Raw genomic sequence first — 8121 nt, forward strand, 5'->3', positions numbered from 1 at the left:
CACAAAAATGAGGCTTGGGATCTAGTGGAGTTGTTGGCTAGAAGGAAACCCATTGGAAGAAAATGGTTGTTCAAGAAGAAGACGAATCCAGGAGGATAGGTGGAGAAATACAAAGCTCGGTTGACAGCAAAAGGTTATTCCCAGGTGTTGGGAATTGATTTTTGTGATATTTTTTGTCCTGTTGCCAAGGTAGATTCTATTAGATTACTTTTATCTGTTGATGTTTCTTTTTATTTTGAGGTAGAACAGATGGATGTGAAGACAACATTTCTTCACGGGGTTCTGGAAGAAGAGATCTACATGAAGCAACCTAAAGGATTTGCAGTGAAGGGTAAGAAAGAATTGGTATGCAAGTTAAAAATGTCAATGTATGGGTTAAAACAGTCACCAAGGATGTGGTATCAAAAATTTGATACATTTATATGGGGACTTGCTTCACCACAAGCAAAGCAGATCAATGTGTGTATTTTAAATTAATTTGTGACCCTGTTATTTATTTGGTCTTGTATGTGGATGATATGTTGTTGGTCGGAAATGACAAAGAAATTATCCAAGATTTGAAGACTCAATTGTCCTCCAAATTCAACATGAAAGATCTTGGTGCTGCAAACTATATTTTGGGCATGGAAATTAAACGAGATCGGGAAAAGAGGAAGCTCTAGTTAAACCAGAGGAAGTATGTTGAGACAATCTTGCAAAGGTTTAATATGTTGGATAGTAAACTGGTGAAGGTTCCTATTCCTCTAGGTGTAAATTTATCCACTGAACAATGCCCCAAGATGCAAGAAGAGGAAGAGGACATGTCCCGTGTTCCATATGGAAGTGCAGTCGATAGCCTGATGTATGCAATGGTCTGTACTAGATGAGACATTGCACATGTAGTGGGGTTATTGAGTAGGTTTATGTCAAAACCAATGAAGGAGCATTGGACAGTAGTGAAGTGGGTTTTCGGGTATTTGCGTGGTGCTATTGATTATGGTTTGTGCTACCAAGGAAGACTAGGATTGGTCAGAGTTTTGGACATATGTGGCTATGTTGATGTAGACTGGGCCTGAGATCTGGATCAGAGAAGATCTACAAGTGGGTATGTGTTTAACCTATTTGTAGGTGAATTCAATTGGATGAGTAAGAGACAATCTGTAGTGGCACTATCAACTACATAAGCAGAATACATGGCAGCCACTCATGCAAGTGAGGAATAAGTTTGGTTGCAGAGATTGTGTTCAAGTATCAGGTTAGTGCAACGCGCTATAAGGATAGACTGAGATAGCCAAAGTGCAATTTTCTTGGAAAAGAAGGCTGCTTATCATTCGAAGACAAAGCACATTGATGTTCAGTATCACTTTGTGAGGGATATGGTAGAAGACAAAAAGGTGGTGCTGGTAAAGGTGGACAATTTGAAGAATATTGTAGATGCATTGACAAAATATGCGAGCTCTAAGAAGTTCTCTTGGTGTAGAGAAGCAATGGGCATTGCAGGGTTGTATCAATGACTAAGCTCTCCTGTGACCCCCTGTGGAAACAAAACAATAAGTGGGAGAATGTTGGGATGTGTTATATTCATTGCACCGGGCGCAGTATCCCCCCTGTCGGGGGATTTGAGGGGGTTGGTAGCCCCCCTCTATGGGGTCTGGGGCAGTACCCCGGGAATTTTTTTTTGGACCCTATATTAGGTGGGCAAACCTACCTATGGTTTTGTGCATGTATTTTGCACATGGTTTTGGGTGCGACGGTTTTCATTCCATGATATTTCTACATCCAGTCAAGGGAGTTATGGTTATGTTCGAATCCAGGGTTAATGGATTGGGGTTTATGGATGCTTCAGCATGTATATATATGGATTGTAACATTGAAAGGAACATAATGAAAAATCAATCTGGTAGTCTTAGTTTTGGGATCCATGGGAAAATATCTGTGTATATTTTTTTATGTGTTATTCTCTCACCATTGTTTATTTTCTATTTTTTAGAATTTGTATGCAAGTAATTTCTATATGGGATTAAAACCTACATAATCTATTGTTTTGGCGTGCCCCTCACAATCATTACAGACCATGGTTCCCACCTTCAGAACCATATGATGTTTGACTTAACATTGTTGCTTGATTTTAGGCAAGAAAATTCATCCTGTTACTACCCATAGACTAATGGCCAAGTGGAAGTCGTCAATGGCGTTTTGAAAACCATGATCCGCTGATTAGTAGGAAATCATAAAACTCACTGGCACTACATGGTATGTCCTTCTCTTTGGGCATATTGAACGCCAGTCAAAACTGCTACATGCTTTACACGATTTCAACTTGCTTATGGCCTGGAAGCAGTTCTTCCTATCGAGTGCCAGATTCCTTCCGTAAAATTAGTTCTTTAACTCCCTAGAACCATAGCTGAAGAAGAGTGATTATTATCCCTCAATAAGTTGGATGAGATTTGTCGAGATGTTGCACTAGCTCTTGAAGCCCACAAGCATTGAGTCAAAGCCCAATATGAAAACAAATGTCAAGCCTCATTCTTACCAAGAGGGTGACCTTGTTTTGCTTTATGATCAAAAGCATGATCTCTTAGGGGCAAGTATGCATCAACCATTATGGTTCGGTCCATATATTGTTACTAAGGTCCTTTCAAAAGGTTCCTACGAACTTTAGGACTGCGATGGAATTCCACTTAGAGAGCCTCGCAACGAACTCTATCTAAAAAAGTATTATGCCTAGTGTTACACTGGGAATTTTCTTTGTAGTTTTATGTATTTATAATTTTTTCTTATTTTTGTGTGTTTGGATATTTTTGGATTTTTATGAGTATTTTTCTGATACACGTCTCTCATTGCATAGATTTCTTTGTCACCTTTACCATACATAGGATACGTGGACGGTGTTAGTCGTCACACATGGCACATTGCATTAGTTGCTTGGGTCCTTTACACATCTCAGTCGAAACTACTTAGTTCAAGGGGAGCTTTTCTTGGTATTGCCACCAACAATATTTCTGAGTACAAGTCCATGATTGAACTCCTTACAGAAGCCTCATCTTATGACATCCCCAATATAGTGGTCATGTTAGACTCTCAGGTATTCGTTATGCAATTGAATAATTTGAGTTTATTACATATGAACACATTCCTAGAGAATCTAATGCATTAGCTAACTCATTGGAAAATTATGTATTAGATTGACATCTTTCTCATTCTTTATAGTTACATGTATGAATGTAAAAAAAATCATAGTTAATTTTTTTTTACAAAAACTCAAAACACACATTTACACCATGAATCACCAAAAACTCTCTCTCTCTCTCTCTCTCGATATATATATATATATATATATATATATATATATATATATATATATATATATATATATATAGTCCAATCTTTTTACATCAAAAATTCCCAAAACTTGGGTGTTTTAAGTACAAAATGGCTCTACTAAGCCTCGCTATCACACCCCATGGATATACCCTACTCCTGGTGAGCCTACTACTCATGGTAACTCATAAAAACTCAAGAAAAACTCCTAAGAGGAACTAAAAACCTCTCTGGCACACCCACTGTGTGTCGCTGCATATGAGCCAGTATCTCCCTCATGGGAAGAGGCAACACACCCATGCTCAACCCTTCAAGGTTCCTAGAAACCTCACAGAGACTCTATGTGTCATCTCCCTCTTCGGAAGCTGTTGCAGCTCTAGCCCCAGCTAGCTGATCACCCCGCCTAACATGGCAGGGCATGCCTACAGGATGCACTGGTGCCACATTTGTATCAAGAAAATGCTTCATGTCAATACTTTTTCACCCATAATAAAAAAACATTACATAAACTTCAAAAGTTAAAAAATAATTTTTGGTACTTTGATCAATCCTCTTACCTTATGGCCCCCATTGAGTACCAAGTGGAAATATCAGTTCTAGATCCCCTTTGTAATCCATGCTTGCACGGGCATAATCATCAATCATTAGGTTCTGGCCACTGAGCCGCTCGAAAAAGTCATCCTCAAAGAAGTGTCTAATCAGTCCCTCTGCAATACGAGGTGCTAGAGAAGCCAATCACTCTTATGTCAGCTCCCTGGGATTGTCTATGTCTAGACTCATGCGTAGCCTCATCATGGGCGCTCTCTCAAGGATAAAGGACACGATCAAAGTACCATACCCAAACTCTCTTTGGACCCTAGCCTTACAAGTTGTGAACTCTAGTTTCACCTACTGGAGGACTCCCTCACACAAGTTGAATACATGTGGTTTTAAGCAGTCTATGGCTAGTAGAAATTGAGACTTTGTAGCTACACGATAGCTCTTGCACCCTACCAAGGGTACGATCATCCATAGAATGGCCCTCATTGGCCTAGTTATGATTTTCTCAATGGGAACCCTGCTGCTCACTAACCCACTACTTGGTCTTCAGTTTGTCTGGACCAATTCCATGATAGTTATGGGGTCCACTCTCACTCCTGACATGTTTACTAGTTCCCCTATGCACGATAAAAAACTGAGGAAGTAAATGTCATCTATTTTGATCAAAATCTCGTGATCCCTAATCCTAAACACACCTTGTTGTTCATCTCATTGTTTCATAATCCAGCTAAGGATCTCCTCTTGACCCTTCATTAAGTCAAGTCTGGCATATTTCAAAGACATACATCTATGCAATATTTTTAAGCAAGATGGATTGTTTAGAATTTGTAGTTCCTCGACATCATGAGCTCTTTCCCTCCATAGAATCATTCTGCTAGCTTAAATCTTGCACCAAAACACCTTTCAATCAATCTTTTGCTGGCTAAAAACCCTGGGAATGCAAAAAAAAATGGAGTTGCCTTGCGCTTTCCCATCTAACGCAACCCTCCAGAGCCCACAAGGTGTGCTAACACCCCTTGCTTTGACATCCAGGGTGTTTAATTGTACCCTAAGGCTTGGGCGATCACGTTAGCCTGCCAAGCCACTTAGGGCTTGCGAAAAAACTCAAAATCATCCCCAAAATTGACTAAAAAAGCTATTAAAATGTAAGATGAGGATTAAGAAATCTACCTAGACATGACGATGTGTCGAATGGTAGCCTGGATTTCTCACAATTGCTCAGGAAAATTTTTCTCCTTTTTCTCTCAAGAACACCCTCATAGCACTCAAAAAAGTGAAAATGAGGGTTTGTAACCCTTCTTATAGTCACTCTAGAGGTATGAATCACTCTAGCTTATCATAAAATTGAAGTTTCTCTTTCCTATATTTTAAACATACACCATATTGATATGTTATCAAAATTTACTTATGCTTTAATGATATTTCAATCTCTTTGTGCATAATTGACCAAGTTTGACTTTGGATGAGCACTTTCGTTTTTGGGACCTTTTCTCACTCTTAAAATGAAAAATATTTGAGTTACTTTCTTCGGGCTCGTAAAACTCCTACAAATACGATATGCGCACTTTCCTTTTTTAGGACCTTTTCTCACTCTTGAACTGAAAAAATCCCTGAGTTATCTTTTTTTAACTCTTAAAAATTCTAAGAAGGAGACCTTAGCAGTTATTTTGCCTATTTTTCCTCGCTCTTTAAACTGAAAAAGGCATATCCAGTTTATTTCATCTGAATCATTAAAATTTTATGAATACTTGTCAAGGTTTCTTTATCTAAATCGTTATAATTTCATGAAGATCTATTGAGTTTTTCTTCTTTTGACTCATTAAAATTTCATTTACTCTATCCCATCGTACTCATAACAAGATGAGGCAGACGTCTATTGAGCATAGGTTTATCACTTTATCCAAACTTAGTATACTAACTTACGAAAAATGGAGTGTGTCAGGTATACTGTTACACCTTTTTCACACCTGGTTATCAACCATGACAAAGGGACCCCCCTCGAGTTTCTCTTTAAGATATTTTCAGACTCTCTAAATATGAAACTACCACCGACTTTACCCATCTGTACTCATTAAACTTAATCAGATGGGGGGAAATTGGACAACACGGTTACTCAATATTTATATTCAGAAGGATTTTTTTGGTAGTAGTCTATCCCTTGAGCATGACACTCCCTTAGCAAATATCTTTTGTCAGCCCCTTAGATGAGCCTTACCATTCTATGAGTTTAGCCTTTATACTTTGATGTTCCTACATCCTTGTATCCTAACACTCCTTGTTGTTCATGAGTCTAAGCTACCTGGTAAAACTTTGTGTTGTGCCTTCTATTGTTCAAGGGGTGCATCTATATTTTTCTTCCTATATCAACCATCGATCATATACTTCCATCATGCCCTCCAATTGTTTGACCTATTGCTCAAAATTTATCTCCAAAAGAAATCATTCTTTTCCTATTTCATGTTGCCTGATGTAGGACACCTTATTGCCTACCTTTCGATAGGTCTCTTCATATCAACTTCAACACTTTATCTAGGAATAATATCTAGAAATATATCAGTATCCTGGAACTTGTAGTCCTCAACGGTAGGTTACCTTGTGTTTGATTAGGGGTTTTCATGATTGGCTCCCATTTGAATGATTGTATGAGTGCTCGATGACATCATTTCTCACACTCACTAGATTGTACTATGCATATTGGAGACAATCATCCTTATCGATGGCCATCCTCATGTCTGTTAACAATTTTCATTATTCATTGGTAATTAGACGATTTCTCACATGTTTTACCTCAAATCCTTTATTCACATGAGCATAAATATGTTGGTTAGATAAAGTGATGACCAAGACCTTGGGTAGAGGCTTACATCACTCAGTCTTATTTCCTCTCCCAAGCTGCGTATATTTTTTCATAGACATGTCATCAAGATGATCATATTATGACACAATTTCTACATTGTGCTTATCAATGGACATGATCATCATACCTATTTTGAGAAATCACTCTGACATTGCTACTGAGCATGGGAATGCCCGACTCAAGACATGATTTTATATTTTTGACTTGTGTTTTGTTTCAGGTTTCCCATAGTCTTGAAGCTCTGATCCCCTCTCTCTTTTTTCCAACAAAAATTATAAATTATTCCAGCCATCATCTTCATCTCTGGCCTCACACTTTGGGGGGAATCTATTATATAGGAAAATGACCTCCTCATCAGCTCATAGGAGAAAGAGATATTGGTTGAAGACTAGACCAAAAGCACAATCCTATTTCATAGGTTAACACACCAAAGGAATAGGCAAGAAGAGTTATAACACTCTCCATGTATCAGCAAAGGGAATTAGTCCTAAAGGGAAGCGTTACTCAATATTTGTGAGATTCCAGAGGTCAAGTGCAGGTTGACTATCTAACACTCCACTTTTCACTCAAGTGTCAGCCTGAAAAGAAGGAAACATCTACCTCCAAACTAACTAAGGACATTTCTATTCCTAACGGAGTCTCATGGAAAGGGAAAGGGAAATAAAATGAAGAAACATCCTAGCTTTTGCCTTAATGGAAATCATGAGAGAATTGGAAAGGATGAGCTTCTCACCATCTACATATTGGAGGGTTGGTCATTGTGAAAGAGGTCGAATGGTTGTCAAAACATTGTATGAGATATAGTTGTTCTGCTACCAAGAGGTTGAGAGAGAGAGAAAGGAGCTGGAGGACTAGACAAAGCTTTATCCAACCAAGATGGTTATAATCATTCTTCTTCATTCTAATAATATAGATATTTTTTTGTGTCGTCTACTTGATGGTGTTGATGTCATGTTCATTTACATGTTGATTAAATACCATAACCTATAAGTAGCTTAGATGCATGTTGTTTCATATATTTATGTATTATTGTTTTAATCATCAGAGATTATATGTTGAAGGATTACTCTTCATCTTGTATATGTGTAGGTAATGATCTAGGAGCTGGCAGAGAGGTCTTCTACTTTGCTACATTAGGTTCTCCAACATGGTTACACCAAGGACTGAGGTAATCTCTCCTCTTCCGCTTTATTAATCATGCATTTATATAGATATGTATATGATTATTTGTGACAGTTGTAGTTAATTTGAAATAGTGTGCCTTGTTTCCCTAGGAGATCATGTAGGGTATTCCAGCCACGACCACCTTTGTATTAATCCCTATAGCACCAAGCAGTTCATAGTTTTTTTTATTTTAGTAGAGATTAAGCTATAAAAACCTATGTTTGGAAGCCTCTACCTCACCTCTCTTGTGGGAGAATGAG

This window comes from Pinus tabuliformis, chromosome 5_2 (assembly GCF_031772625.1).
Source record: "Pinus tabuliformis cultivar Carrire ecotype Pingquan chromosome 5_2, CPIR1, whole genome shotgun sequence".
In the NCBI taxonomy this organism is placed as follows: Eukaryota; Viridiplantae; Streptophyta; class Pinopsida; order Pinales; family Pinaceae; genus Pinus; species Pinus tabuliformis.